The 15946-nt window shown below is 43.6% G+C and overlaps 1 protein-coding gene across 1 annotated transcript in view; it reads right to left on the minus strand.

Moving 5' to 3' along the window:
- The window catches only part of ADARB1 (adenosine deaminase RNA specific B1), a 75235-nt gene that overhangs the window by 44827 nt on the left and 14462 nt on the right, over positions 1–15946 (minus strand). The gene's annotated exons all lie outside the window — the stretch shown is intronic.

Below are 15946 nucleotides of genomic sequence, written 5' to 3' on the forward strand. Positions count from 1 at the left end.
GTGGGGTAACCAGTCAGTCTACGTGGGGTAACCAGTCAGACAGTCTGTGTAGGGCGTCTAGAATTATTTCACTGAAACTTTGAGGTACATTATAAAAACATGGCTGCAGAGACTGTAAGAGAATAAGAACAACCACCTTCACGTGCATTGGAACTCTGGTGGTGTAGTGGTTGAGAGCTATGGCTGCTAACCAAAAGGCTGGCGGTTTGCATCCACCAGGCGCTCTGTGGAAACTCTATCAGGCAGTTCTACTCTGTCCTACGGAGTCTCTAGGAGTTGGAATGGACTTGACGGCAACGGGTTTGATGGTTTTGGTTCACGTGCATAGCCTGCTCAGTTTATAAAGTGCCTCACACATCTCCCTTTAGTCTGAATCGGTTTGCACACGACTGGGAAACAGAACAGCAATGATGCCTTTTTCCCACCTATGCTCTGGGCCACAAGTAAGAAGGCAGCTGAGCATAAACGCAGGGAGACCAGCAATTCGGCACCCCACACGATACCCACTCACGCGGCATTTGACCTTTGGAAACTGTGTCTTGGGCTCCAGAAATCAGTAGCCTCAGCTGTTCCATCCGGATACCTTTCCATTTTAAAAATCAGCTTTACTGAGTGTGGTCTACACAAATTAGACTTCACCCACGCTAAGTGTTTAGCTCGATGAGTTTTCATGAATGTGTACAGTCATGTAAGGTCTACCATGATGAAGACATAAAGCATTACTATCACCAAAAAGTTCCTTCGTGCCTTTTTACAGTCAATTCCTCCCCCAACTCCCAGAGACCGTGCCTCCACTTTCCGTAACTACAGTTTCATCCATCCTACAATTTCATGTAAGGGGAATCACATAAAGTATGCAGTCCTCTATGCCTTGTCTCCTTGACTTTAGCACAATGCTTTTGAGCTTTATTCACATTGCTAATGTATCTGTAGGGTTTGCCTTTTTATTATGAGGAGCGTCCCATGGAACAGACAACACTATTAGATAAACAATTTGCCGGGTGATGGGCCGCTTAGTTCGTTTCTAATTTTTTGGCTAGTATGAATAAAGCTGTGAGCTTTCACGTACAGCTATTTATGTGGACATCTATTTTCATTTTTCTTGGGTACTTTTCTTGGAGAAGTATCTGTTTAAATTGTTTGTCTTTTTTTCTTACCAGATCTTTTATTTATTTTTGATTGGATCGTAAGAGTTCTTTTCATATTCTAGATTGTCCTTTATCAGATATATGTTTTGCAAATATTTTCTCTAAGTCGTTGGCTGGCCTTTTCATTTTCTTAACAGTGTACTTCAAAGAGTAAACGTTTTAAAATTTGATGCAGTCTAAATGATCATTTTTTTCTTTTATGATTTAGGCTATCTGTATCCTGTTTAAGATATTTGCCAATCCCAAGGTCGCTAGAAATTTCTCCTAGGAAGACTTGTAGAAGTTTGACATTTAGATCTATGATCTACTTCAAATTACATTTTGTATAATGTGTGACGTAAGAATCAAGGTTCATTTTTTTAACATATGACTATCCAACTGTTTCAACATCATTTGTTGAAAGAACTATCCTTTCCCCATCAAACTGCCCTTTGAAGAAAATCACTTGGTCATCTATGTGTGGGCCTATTTCTGCTCTCAATTCTGTCCCATCCATCTATGTGTCTATGCCTATGCCAATATTGTGGCCTTGTGATAAGTTCTGAAATTGAGTAGGGTACCACTCCAGCTTTTTTCTTTGTTTAGACAACTGTTTTGGCTATTCTAGGTCCTCTGCATTTCCATATCAATTTTTGAAATGCCTGTCCTCAAAAGCTGGCATGGAGAATCTTTAATGAAGCCTCCTCCTGAACAATGTAAAAACTAATGTGGATTTTGAGGGTTAGAAATGCCTCTATACATACAAGCAACTACTGAAGGTTTAGTATTTCCTAGTTTCTCAGGCAGTCACAGTTCCCTAGAGATTTACAATTTACTTGAAGAGATAATTTATGTGAAGAGACATACTGATTATAAGGTCAACTGCATGGTGCAAATGACAAGCACAGTGAATAGTTCAGAGAACAGTAAAATCAATCTGAGGTGGAATAGCAAGCAGATTCTTGAAGGACGTGGGATGGAAGCTAAGCACTCAGCATATGTACCAGATGCTTTTCTTTGTGCTAATTATTATTATTTTTAATGCTCGCAACAACTCTCTTAGGTAGGTACTATTATTATCCCCATTTTACAAGTGAGCAAACTGAGGCACCAGGTGGTGCTCAGTGTTACAGCCCCTGGGAGGCAGGGCAGGGCTCTGCGTCCAGGCAGTTTGGTTCCAGGCCTGGGGCTTTATGCGCTGAGCTATGGCGCCATTGCCTGGTGGTCACCATGTTCTCTATCCTCCACAGTCTCTGTTTTTATAGGCAAGATTAAAAGCAACAGCAGGATGTTTGCCTTGAGCACTGCGCTGTCTTAAACAACTATCTATATGGGACCAAACGGACAACATCAACTCCAAAGGTCAGAAGAGCAAGCTTGGGGGCAGTGAGTCTATGTTAACGGAGGAGAAATAATTCGGAAAGGGAGGGTGAGAACGGCTGCACAACTTCAAGAATGTAATCAATGTCACTGAATTGTACATGTTCTTTCTAAAACCCTTCCCTGACCCCCACCTCTCCGAGAGTAAGATCCAAAGTCTCCATGGGATACCAGAGGCCCCTGCGGTCTGCACGCCAACCTTCCAGCCTTACCTCCTGCACACCCTCTTCCCACAGGCCCAGGAGTGGGGCATTGTGCAGTTCCTGGAACACCCTAAGCAGGCGTCCAGCTCCGGCCTTTGCCTGCGCCCTTCCTTCTACCTGGGAGGTTCCTCCCCAGATGTCTACACAACTCATCCCCTCACCTCCCTCAGGCCTTTGCTCAAACATCATCTTCTTCTTTTTTTTCTTATTATTGTGCTTTAAGTGAAAGTTTACAATTCAAGTTCGTCTCTCATACAAAAATTCATACATATGTTGTTATGTGACCCTAATTGCTCTCCCTATACTGTGACAGCACACTCCTCCTTTCCACCCCGGATTTCCCGTTTCTATTCAACCAGCTCCTAACCCTCTCTGCCTTCTCATCTGACCTCCGGGCAGGAGCTGCTCATTTAGTCTTATGTATCTACTTAAGCTAGGAAGCACACTCTTCATGAGTATCACCTTATGTCCCATAGTCCAGTCTAATCTTTGTCTGAAGACTTGGCCTCGGAAGTGGTTTTAGTTGTGGGCTGACAGAGAGTCCAGGGGCATGTCTTCCGGGATCCCTCCAGTCTCAGTCAGACCATTAAGTCTGGTCTTTTCACTAGAATTTGAGTTCTGCACCCCACTTTTCTCCTGCTCCATCAGGGACTCTCGGTTGTGTTCCCTGTCAGGGTGATCTTTGGTGGTAGCTGGGCACCATCTAGTTCTTCTGGTCTCAGGCTGATGCAGTCTCTGGTTTATGTGGCCCTTTCTGTCTCTTGGGCTAATAGTTTCCTTGTGTCTTTGGTGTTCGTCATTCTCCTTTGCTCCAGGTGGGTTGGGACCAATTGAAGCATCTTAGATGTCCACTTGCTAGCTTTTAAGACCCTAGATACCACTCACCAGAGTGGGATGCAGAACACTTTCTTAATAAACTTTGTTATGCCAATTGACCTAAATGTCCCCTGAAACCATGGTCCCCAGACCCTCGTCCCTGCTACTCTGTCCCCCGAAGTGTCAAACATCATCTTCTTGATGAGGCCACCTGACCAACAAGTGTGAAACAGCCGCCCCTGATCTCTCCACCTCTGTCTCAGGATGCCCCTCCCTGCACCCCTTCTTCCTTTTTCTTTGTGGCATTTATGACCACCTTCCATTACCCGTCTGCTTCTGGTCTGTTCCTTGCACTAACACGGAAGCTGCACGGGACTTGGCTTTATCCACTGCTATATCCTTGGCGCCCAGAACAGTGCCTGGCACAGAGGAGAAGCTCAACGAATACTTGTTGATTGAATGAATGAAACGAAATTGAGAATCAATCGCCTTCACCCATCAGACTAGCAGGAACTGAAAAGAACACTAGTAACTTTTAAAAGCCAAAAACTAGGAAAAGTCATTTGCAATACCTATGATTGACAAAGAAGTAGTGTCTTAACCAAATAAAATATGTCTGTGAATCAATAACAGCAAATAGTCTCAAAGCAAAAATGGACAGAAGACACAAACAGCCACTTCAGAGAGAAAGAAATACAAACCGTCTCAATACATTTGAAAAGATAACAAACCTCATGTGTCGTCGGCGAAATGCAAATCACAAACACAATGCGATACTATTTCACAGACTCCAGAAGGAACAGAAATCCTAAAAGCTGGATGACAGCAGATGTCATTTTTGTGGGAGTGTGGGTAGACACGGCCACGCCGGAAAACCATGCAGGGAATGACCCATGTAAGGTGAACATACACACACCAAGGCCGTAATTCTACCCCTGGGCATACGGCCCCCGGGAAATCCCTCCATGTGTGCACAGAAAAGTCCACGCCAGTATTACTTCTGCGAGGAAACGGGAGAAAGCGAGCCCCACGACCATCAACAGTAGTGACGAGAAACACACAGACTGGAGCGTACGCAGTACTTTCACACAGCACTCCATAATCCAGCCGGGAAAGGGAAAGATGAACGAAAACAAAGTTAAATGCGTTAAACTGGATGAATCTCGAAAACAATATTGACGAAAACAACAACAAAACAAGGACGGATCAAGGAAGAAAACATACATTTACACAGACTACGATGACGCCATTTATGTAAATTCCAAAAGCTGACATCACCAAATAATGGGCACGTGCGCCTGCAGTAAGGGTTCAGAGAAAAGGCAGCGAGGGACGGTTAACACAAACCATTCACACAAAATCCAGGAGAGCTTTCCCTCCAGGGAGAGGGAGGCTGGTGGCTTTGAGGGCCCAGCTGGGGAGTGAGGCAGTGAGAACGGTGCCGTGTCTTCAGCGGGACGCGCGCACCTGGCAGTGTTCTCCACGCTGCACACTTCGATTGACCGCACGCATGTTGTATGCTAACGTTTCCAGTTGAACAGAAGCGTGTCAGCGTGCAGTGCTGGGAGACACCGGGGGACACAGGCATGTCACGTGTGGGTGGGAGGAGGAAAAGCGTGAATCTTTACAATCTTTCTGGAATATGTGTGTGCCTTCTGACCCTGCTTTTGGCACTGGATTCTGTATGGATTACTATATACAGACGCAATGATGTAGTCTTACAGAAGGATGTTATTGCAGCTGTAGTAAATTAAGAGGCACACCCCGCAGCAGCCTGAATGTCCACTAAAAGTGGAAATGGCTTATTATATGAAGATTCATTACAGAGCAGAATATTAAACAAACTGCAAAAATAGCAAGCGACCTAATTCGATGCCCAGTAAGGCATCCTCATTAAGTATAAACACAAGCTGTGGCCCAGCATGCATTGTAGGATAAGCACTTTTAATAAAACAGAAAAGCCCCGTATGTACTCCTTCTCTCCCGCCTCTCCTTCTGCAGCTTCTCCACAAGCCTGGGGCAGGCTCTGCTCTAGGTGCTGGCGACACAGGTGTCCCCGCTTCCGGGAGGGAGCACGCACTCTAGTGTGGGGTGGGGGTGGGGGGACAGGTGGCAAACAAACGCTCTGCAGGGATTAAAGCAGGGCCTGAGGCTTGCTGTGCTCACCGGAGCACCACAAACGCCACGCTCACTTGGGGTGGCAGGGAAGGGGGCAGAGGACAGGAGCTTTGCTTCACGCACCTCTCCAGGGTTTAGCTTGCCACAATACACACAAATTAATTTTGACATTTCACAAAAAGAAAAAACAAAAGTCCTTTGGCTCCAGGATTTGCCACCCTCCCTGGCCTGTCACCTGTGCCAGGAGCCTGGCGCCATCTTTGGACCCTCCCTGCCCTCCTTCCCAGGTCTTCCTGGGCCTTCCCTGCCCTCAGTCACCACGTCCCTCAACTTGCTCTCGTGAATATTCCTGGTGTCGGTTTCTTTCCAAGTGCAGGCTTTCCCAAACATGGGTGGTTCTACACTTAATCGTCATCCACGCCTTTCAACATGACCACCTAACTAGCTCTACCACATAGGCCTACGACTGCTTTCTAGCCTCCCACCCGTCCCCCCAGACAGCTGCCTCAGGGGTCCAAGTGGCGGGAGATGCTGCAGCGCTGTGCACAGAGGCCAGGCGCCCAGGATGCTCTCCCTCCCCATCTGTGACAATTACCATCAAGATCCCCCTGGAACCTTCTCCTGGGGGTGCTTAAATGCTAAAACTCATCTAGAAAAGCACATACTGCTTTTAGCACAGGAAAATCATGGAGAGAGAGGGATTCAGCCCCACAGCCCCTCTGAGCGCCCTCCTTATGACGTCCTCAGGGGCCGGCGTGCAGGAGCCGGGCGGCCACATTGGCCAAAGTGCAATTGACATGAAAACACAGAGATGAGCAGAGGTTGCCAGGGAGGCAGAGAGAAATGCCAAACTGGGGTGGGGGCAGGAGAGAGACTGCCTTTTCTCCAGTCCTTGGCAAACTCTCGGGCTGTACCTGGTCTTTGGGGCTCTTGCCTGTTTCCCCCTTTGCTGTTAGGCTCTAAGCCGGTTTTGCTCCCTGACACCACAGGCTTCCTGATTAAGACCCTCCTGGTACGGTGGGACACAATGCAGGGGGGAAGGAACCACAGCGGGAGCCTCTTAGGGACCTCACTGCTGGGGATGGAGGGCCACAGAGAGCAGGGAGCCAGGGAGAGATGCCAGGAGGCGTGTATCTTAGAATGATCTCTCTGAAAGCGCGTCCCACCGTGACACACAAGCCCAGAACTCAAGCCAGATGCTAATGAACAAATCTGCCATTTGTGGGAAGACTTCTGGTTTTGCGTTGCAAAGCAAAGCTATGTAGCAAGTACGAACACCCCACAGCATTTAACTTAACTATTTTTATTCTGAACAGTGCCTCATATAGCTGAAACTAAGGAGCATATAATTGTTAAAATCTAATCTAATTTGTTGGCCATGCATAACTTATTATTTCATTGGCAGGAGAAACCACAGGAAATCCTCAAAGAATGATTACTCCAATAGTCTAATTATTAACAAATTTAGGAGTTTCCTTTTCTAAATATTGTGGATATACTTGGCAAGACTGTACTAACACATAATCTGTAATAATGAATCCTATCAAATTGTAATTGAGGAAAAAGAAGATTTGCAAAACGAAGATTAGCCACATATTGTTTTGTATACAAATATAATTTATACCGTATATCACTAAAAGGCATATTGTTGCTTTTAGGAAAATGGTGGCTAAAACATACACATATATTTTAAACTTATAGAGTTTTCATGATACTCATCTATTAATAATTTTTAATCTCACTGTATTTCTGGACAATTTGTTGCTAAAAGTTAAATGAATTTCTATTTAGAATCCTCTATGTTAAAAGGTTTTCCAGATAGGTTTGTTATTGTTATTAGTTGTCACGGAGTCGATTCCAACTCACGACAATTCCAAGTATTACAGAGTAGAACTGTTCCATAGGGTCTTCTTGGCTGTCTCAACTCAAAGACACCTAATAACAATAATCTTAATGGAAGCAGATCGCCAGGCCTTTTGTTTCTTGGTACCGCTCGGTGTCAATCTTTAGGTTAGCAGTTGAGCACAAACCATTTCCACCACCGAGGAACCTTCAGAAGGAGCCCTGGTTGCGCAGTGGTTAAGCACTCGGCTGCTAACGGAAAGGTCAGTGATTCAAACCCTCCAGCCGACATATGAGAGAAAGATGTGGCAGTCTGCTTCCATAAAGATTACAGCCTTGGAAACCCTCTGGGGCAGTTCTACTCTGTTCTACAGAGTAGCTATGAGTCAGAATTGACTCGACAGCAACAGGTATATTACGGACCTTCAGATAGTTTTAAAGCATTCATTATTTTATATTCATTAATTACTTCAAGAAATGTTTTCTGAGAATCTATTATGTGCAAAGCACAGCGCTGGAAATTACAAGGAACCTAAAATGAACGAGCCAGATTCTGTAATTGAGAAATTTAACTATAAATGTTGTCCGGATAGTTGATTATATTAAGGAATTGTTAATTATTTTAGGTGTGAACATAATACTTACCTTTTGGTGATATATACCAAGGTATTTACATTTGAAACGATATTGTCCTGGATTTACTTCAAAGTAACCCAATGTGGTGGGGAAACAGAAGATAGGGTGCAGAGGAAATGGGATCGGCCATGACTGGGAACTGCTGATGCTGCCTGGTGGACCTGTGGGGCTCTTTATACGACTCTGTTTGTATGTGCTTTAATATCTCCGTTATGAAAAGGGGGGATGCCCTCATGAAGGGGCAGGTGTTTGGAGTGGCCCATCAGCCAATACGTCAGGCAAGGAATATGGAGCCAGAGATATTGAAAGCAAGCCTTGGGGGGGCCTTGATCTTGGGCATATCATAAGAGGGGCAAACAGTGTATTCAAAGGTGCAGATGTTGTGTAGGAAAGGCATTTTCTGAATAACCAAAATTATAAATTCAGGGAAACAACAAACTTGTCCAAATGACTCTGTTCTTATTAGTTGAAAACTGATTTTAAAATAGGCAGAAGGGACTTCCACTTCCAGGAGGATAAAGAAGACATACTCTACCTAAGTCTCTCATACCTTGTACAAAAATTAACTCAAAGTAGATCATGGAATTAAATGTAAAACTACAAAACATTTAGAAAAACCACAAGAGAAAATCTTCAGGATCTAGGGCTAGACAAAGAGTTCTTAGACTTACCACAAAAAAGCACAATCCATAAAATAAAAAACTGATAAACTAGACTTCAAAATTAAAAACTTTTGCTCCATGAAAGACTGTTAACAGGATGAAGAGACAAGCTACAGGCTGGAAGAAAATATTTGAAGACCACACATCTGATTATATGTGACAAAGGACTAGTATCTAGAATATATAAAGAATTTTCAAAACTGAACAGTAAAAACAAATAAACAATCCAGTTAGTAAATGGGCAAAAGAGATGAAGAGACACTTCACTGAAGAGGATACACAGATGGCAAATAAACACATGAAAAGATGTTCAACATCATTAGCCATCGGAGAAATGCAAATTAAAACCACAATGAGATATCATTACACACTTACCAGAATAAAATAAAAAACAGCGACACCACCAAATGATGAGGATACAGAAAAACTGGATCACTCGTGCACTGTGCTAGGAATGTAAAATGGTGCAGCCACTCTGGAAAATCGTTTGGCAATTTTTAAAAAACAAAATATGCAACTATCCTATGATTCAGGGAGGAATCGTATACTTTTGTGTTCATCTCAGAAGAATGAAGACTTAAGTTCACACAAAAACATGCACATCCATGTTTACGGCAACTTCATTCGTAATAGTCAAAAACCGGCAACAATTTGGATGTCCTTCAGCAGGGGAATGGTTAAACCAGCTGTGGTATGTCTATACTATAGGACACTACTCAGCAGAAAAAGGAACAGACTATTGAATATTCAACAACCTGGATGAAGCTCCAGAGAATTATGCTGAGTGAAAAAGCCAATCCCAGTTACATATTGTAAAACTCCATTTACGTGACATTCTTCAAATGACAAAATTATGGGAATGAGCGCAGATTAGTGGTTGTCAGGGGTTAAGGAGGAGGTGGTGTGGGAAAGAAAGAAGTGGGTGAGGCTATAAAAAGGCGACACATAAGGGATCCTTGCGGGGATGGAAATGTTCTGTTTCTGAATGTATCAACATCAATATTCTGGTTGTGATACTGTACTACAGTTTTGTAAGATGTTACCACTGGGGGAACTGGGTTAAGGGTACATGGGATCTCTCTGTATTATTTATTACAACTACATGTGAATTCTTAATTCATTTTTTTTTTAAATTGTTGTCGTTCAGTCACTCCAACACCATGTGTATCAGAGTAGAACTGTGCTCCATAGTTTTTTTTTCTCTCTCCTTTTCTTTTTTATTACGGGGAAAACATACACACCAGAACATTCATCAATACAACAGTTTCTACATTTGTTGGGGAAATGGTCTGCCTCTATGCCTCCCACTCAGACACCCTAAGTAAAGGCCTTGGGCTCAGCACATTCTCTGATAAGGAGGCTGGGAACTGGGTCACTTTCTCACTCCTGGTTCCTTCTCCTTATCAGAGAAGCCTTCCCCCTGTTCTGGGCACACGGCAACTTCCTCTGCCTCTTGACATGTGCGGGCACCATATGGCACCTGGCCAACCTCACTTCCATATCTAGGCCCTGAAGGGAGGGAACAGTGTCTCTGATACTATGGCACAAGAGCAAGAGCGTGCCAGATTGTAAGAGCCTGCCTCGGGAGGTGGACTGAAGGGGAAACAGGCTTTGTGAGGCCGAACATGACCACATGTGGTCCACTAGTTTACGACCGTATAATGAATTACTCTTATGTAAGCCCCTGGCTTGTAGCCACTAGTGTCAACCACCACTATCAAACCTCTGCCCTCCAACTGCGGGGTGTGGAGATCAGCTTTGGTCCTGTGGCCATCCAGGACTGTCTCGTATGTTAAGACTCCCTAATAAACTCCTTTGTGGCCACACTAGAGTTGCCCACCTCTTTCTTCAGTCTTGGCATCTTCTGTTTTGGGAGGCAGGTTTTCATGTCTGGACAACATTTACAATGCAATGACATTGATTACATTCTTCATGTTGTACAGCCATTATCACTATCCTTTTCCAAAGTATTCCACCACCACCAACATACACTCACTACCCACCCCCCAAGCAAAAATGCCCTCTTTCCCCCTCTCTCCCACCCTTGGTAACCATTAATGATCTTTTGTCTCTATATATTTGTTTCTTACATATAAGTGAGATCATACAGTATTTGTCCTTGTGCGACTGACTTATTTCAGTCAGCAGAATGTTTTTAAGGCTCATCCATGCTGTGGTCCATAGGGTTTTCAACAGCTGTGATCTTTCAAAAGTAGATCATCAGGCCTTTCTTCCAAGGGTGGACTTGAACCTTCAACTTTTCAGTTAGTAGCCGAGTGGTTTTTAACCATTTGCACCACCCAGGGACTCCAATTCATTATTAATCTAATTCTTATATATTTCCAATCAATAACTGGTTGCTTGAGAAGGCTGACTTCTCTCAGAGGCTTTGGACAAGGAAGAATAAACTTTTCAAAGACAATGAAGGTAAAGTCCAGAGCCACAGGAGTCAACCTAGCTGTAATGTATTTTACAGAGTAAGTCTTGTTTTCCTGCTCTTATGTACTAAAATTCTAAAATAAGGATATGGAAAATGTCTCACAGTAGAAAATAATCGCAGAGCACGGGGCATGGTAGGTCCTTGCATATTAAGAATGAGAGCTACAAATCTCTTGCAGGGCATAAGCCAACATTTTTTGCTTCTACAAATGCCAACTCTTGTACCAAAGGTTATAAAACAAAGAAAAATCATAAATGCAAGCACTTTAGAGCATGTCACGTAACTATTTTTCTTTCATTTTGAAAAGCACCTCTTATGGCCTGAACTATAAACACAGAAGAATTAAAATCACATCAAAAATCCCATATAGAACAAAATTCCTGGAATAGTCAATTACTGAAAAGCTTTATTTGATAGCAACATTCAAAATAAGTTGTTCATTTTTCAGGATGGCCTTAAAGCAATATGAAATCAGCTAAACCTGGGAGGTAGTGAGGTGTGAGAGACCACTGAACTTGGCATCAGAAGACCGGAGACTAAATTTAACATGGTTCCAACTACAACTCTTTTTTTTTTTTTTCCAATGGAACTAGACAAGCTGATTTTAAAGATTGTGTGGAAAAATAAACAGGTCAGAATAGCCAGGAAGGCTCTGAACTAGAGGAATAAGACCTCTCAGATCTGAAACCAAAGAGCCTCAATGACTGAAACAACATGGCCGTGGCTCACAGATGGACAAACAGATTGATGTGACAATAAAGTCCAGAACAGATCACAGTCCATTCAGAAATATAGTACTTGATACGGTGGCCTCCCGAGTTGGTGAGATGAGATTGCACTGCTTACCAACGTGGCCTAGACATAGGGTCATCGTGTAGAGCACGGTGCAGTGGACCCCCATGCCAACAGCCACAGCAGAAGAACTAGCTCTGACTAGAAGACAACTCTGGGTTAACTCCTGATTTCAAATAACATGATGAATTTGGTGATGTTTTATTTTTTAAGCCAGATGGTGGCTGAATGGTTAATTGTTGTGTGACTCTTTCTACCATTTGGTAGATTCTTACATTGCAAAGCTAAAGTATAAAAGATATAAATATAATACCCCTATCAACTTTTGACAGTATTCCTTATCTCTTCTCCACTATGTGAAGTCATAAGCATCCCCAACCTTCCCCCTCACCTCCCTGCCTTTACTGAAAAAAGATATTTTGGAATAAAACATAAAGAACATGACTTATATTAAACCCTTTCATGACCTGCGGGACATGTGGCGTTCACCTACATTTTCTGCCTCTCGGATTTATTGGGAAGCTACTTCCCCACTGACAGTACGTGTTACCGGCAGGCAGGGACCTGTATAACTGTATGAAATGGAAGAAATGGGTGTGCACCGCAAATTACGGTTTTTACAGGGTATTGTAACAGGTGGTGCATCCTGGGGGTGTGATTGTGCAAAACTTTTGTCTCTTTTTCTGTCTCTCCCGTGCGTTATTTGAAAGTTGCATTTCTCATGATGATTCCACGTTCGCGTGAATACCTCATTTTCAGGCACTATACATTGTATGCACCTGTCAAGGGATCTAGAAGGCAAAGCAAAGAATATAGCACTAAGAAAGATGGGAGACTCGAACCACAATTACGTGCAACCATTGCACGGTGACTTTATGTGTTATCCCGCGTTTTGAAAAGTTTCACTGAATAAAATAAAATTACCAAGATAACACGATATTTTTCTTGCCTCATTCCACCAATCCTACCCCCAGAGTCCAGAAGGACACATGTGCCCCACATAATATGTACATTAGCTACCAAAAATACAGACATACTCAATGACTCAGCATGCATTCCATTCATGAGAAAACATTATATCAAGGCAGAAAATAATTCAGTCATGACAGGGTTTTCAAGTTGCCTCAGCACTTCAATGTCCCCTTTTGTGCTGGTGAAAAGTCTCTCTTTGGAAATCCACTAAAAACTTACAGATAACATAGTGTTTAAGACAAGCAGGAAACTTGATTAAAATCACTAATAAGTGTCACTGGAATTAATCCATTTTTCCTCCAGAAAAGGATGGTTTTTGAGGAAAGTTTTCCATATTCTTTATGACTATTACTGGTTTTATTTTTAACAGCTATAAACTAAAAATTAAAAAAAAGAGAGAGAAGTGTTAAAGTGGAGATTATTCAAGTTGATTCTTTACTGTAACTCCAGCAGCTTGCTAAGGGCTTGATTTTTTGATGATAAGAAAATAGCTGAACGATGATTTAATTTTTTATTTAACAAAGGCAACTGAAGTACGGTAAAACCTGTGTAAGGCAGAAACCTGTCAGAGAAGGAAAGCTCAAATATTTTCCACTAAAACAAGCAACAGAAGTAAGACTGCACTCTGTCAAAGGTGGAAAACTTGCAAGACCCAGAAAAACAAGGCAGTCCTGTCGAGTCCCGGCTCTCACAGGTTTCACCATACAAATCTCTTATATGATTAGAAATAAAACAATCTGAAATTCAACAGGCTAATCACATATGATTAGAGAACAGATTCATTTCATCATTTGTACTTTGCTTTCAATACTATCTAAATAAAACAGTATCACTAACATGTTCAAAATTATTCATTTATAATATTTTACAATGAAATATTTTCCTTTCTAGAATTTCATCCAAGCAATCTGCTCTTCAGTTAACCTTTAGAAATTCTGTACACATTGAATGAGATCTGGCAGACAGGGCAGAGCAAATCAGATTCATGCGTTACTTTTAGCAAACATGGTTCTTCCCGTGAATGCAAATTAAATAATCAAGCATAGCAATGCCAAATATTCATCATGTTCACTATTAACTGGAAAATATCGATTTAGAGGGGAATCTACTGAATCAGAAGAGGAAAACAGATCGAGGACAATTAGCAGAAAAAACATGTAGTCAGTGATTCCAGGGGTATGTTCAAGGTCACTAGGATTGGCAAAGACAGACAAAATGAGAGGACGAAACCACTGAAACTGGTACCCTTGCCGTCACCAAAATGAAGGGAGCTGGCGAGACCCTGTAGTTGTAGGTATAGTCCGCCCACCTTATTAACAAGGAAAGCAGCACAGAAAAGCCACATGCGAACGTTGTAGGCAGTGAGAGGCAGCTGAGCCCCTGAAGACTGTATCCCAGCCGGGGCTCTTGAAGGAGGCTGGGCAGCACCCACCCAGCGCTGGCACAGCTGAGCTCCTGAGGGACTGTGGATGCAGCACTGCTCTGGTGCAGAGGCTGTCCTGGCCCAGGGCCTGTGGGCACCGGATGGGCAGGCTTAGCAGTGAACTTGCCAATGCATCCACACAGCAAACCCGTGTCATCTCAGTCCTACCCAGCCCCAATGCATGCCGCCAGAAACTGGGCGGTCACCTTGGTCCCTTATTCTTTCTCATCCCCACATCTGAAGCACCATCAGGACTGCCAGCTCTTCCTCAAAAACAATTCCCAAGTCCACCAGCCTACCCACTTCTGCTGACATAGCCTGACAGGGATGTCCCACTCCCTTTGCTGCCTGCCCCTCCCCTTGGGCTGTGAGATCCTGGAGGTGGAGAGGGACCTCAGTGCCCTCATGCCACCCATCCAGCCCCAGCCCAGTGCCTGCACAGGACTCAGGCTCAGTACACATTTGCCGATCAAATGACACTGAGCTCTCCCATCTCCGGCTGCCCCACATGACCTGAGCCAAACCCACCAGGCTCCCTCATGTCTAACACAGCCTCCCTCAGGCCCTAGACAAGTGCCACTGTGAACGAGCAGGCATCTCTGCCTCCAGGCTCCATCCCTCCCCACGATTCCTAAAAGTAACCCCACAGTATAGAGAAGTCCTCTGAGTACCATACAACTCCCCTGAGACACTTCTCCACTGCGAGATGTGCTGGTACCTCTGCTGGTTTCTTTTTTTCTTTAATGTTGGTCACTCTTTAAAATAAGGGCCATGTTGGTGGTCTTCACAGAAGTCCCTGAGTGGTGCAAAGAGTTAGCACACTCAGATGCTAACTGAAAGGTTGGAGGTTTGATTCCACCCAGAGGCACCTCGGAAGAAAGGCTTGGAGACCTTCTTCTGAAAGATCAGCCATTGAAAACCCTATGGAGCACAGTTCTACCTTGAGACACATGGGGTCGCCATGAGTTGGAGTTGACTTAACTGCAACTGGCTTGGTTGGTCTTTACCAGGAAGTAAAACACGGACTTTTATCAATTATAGCTAATTTCCAATTTTTACTAAAATGTTCCAACCAGTTGGCAACTCATCCAAATGCAGACAGGGTACTATTACTAATCAATTAAAAAAAAAAAAAACCCAAACCAAAACTCATTGCTATCAAGCTGATTCCGACTCATAGTGACCCCACAGGACACAGGAGAACTGCCCCATAGGGTTTCCAAGGAGTGCCTCGTGGATTTGAACTGCCAATCGTTTGGTTAGCAGCCGTAGCTCTTAACCACTATGCCACCAGGGTAGAGGGCACAGAAAACAGAGCCCTGCTGAATTCAGCGGGGTTAGTTTAACGTAGACAGTGACTCCATAAGACGTTTCCCAAGAGGGCCAGTGTGCCTTCCAGAGTAACCAGCCAGCAGCAGGGCAAGCAACCCCAAACCAAAGGAAGTGGGGGACAACCTTGGTAAAGACTGGAACCCCAAATTTCTCACAAGCTTCATTTACTCACCTTGAACTGTTTCACCACATCCACTCACCAA

The sequence above is a fragment of the Trichechus manatus genome, unplaced genomic scaffold (genome assembly GCF_000243295.1).
Source record: "Trichechus manatus latirostris isolate Lorelei unplaced genomic scaffold, TriManLat1.0 scaffold00128, whole genome shotgun sequence".
Lineage (NCBI taxonomy): Eukaryota > Metazoa > Chordata > Mammalia > Sirenia > Trichechidae > Trichechus > Trichechus manatus.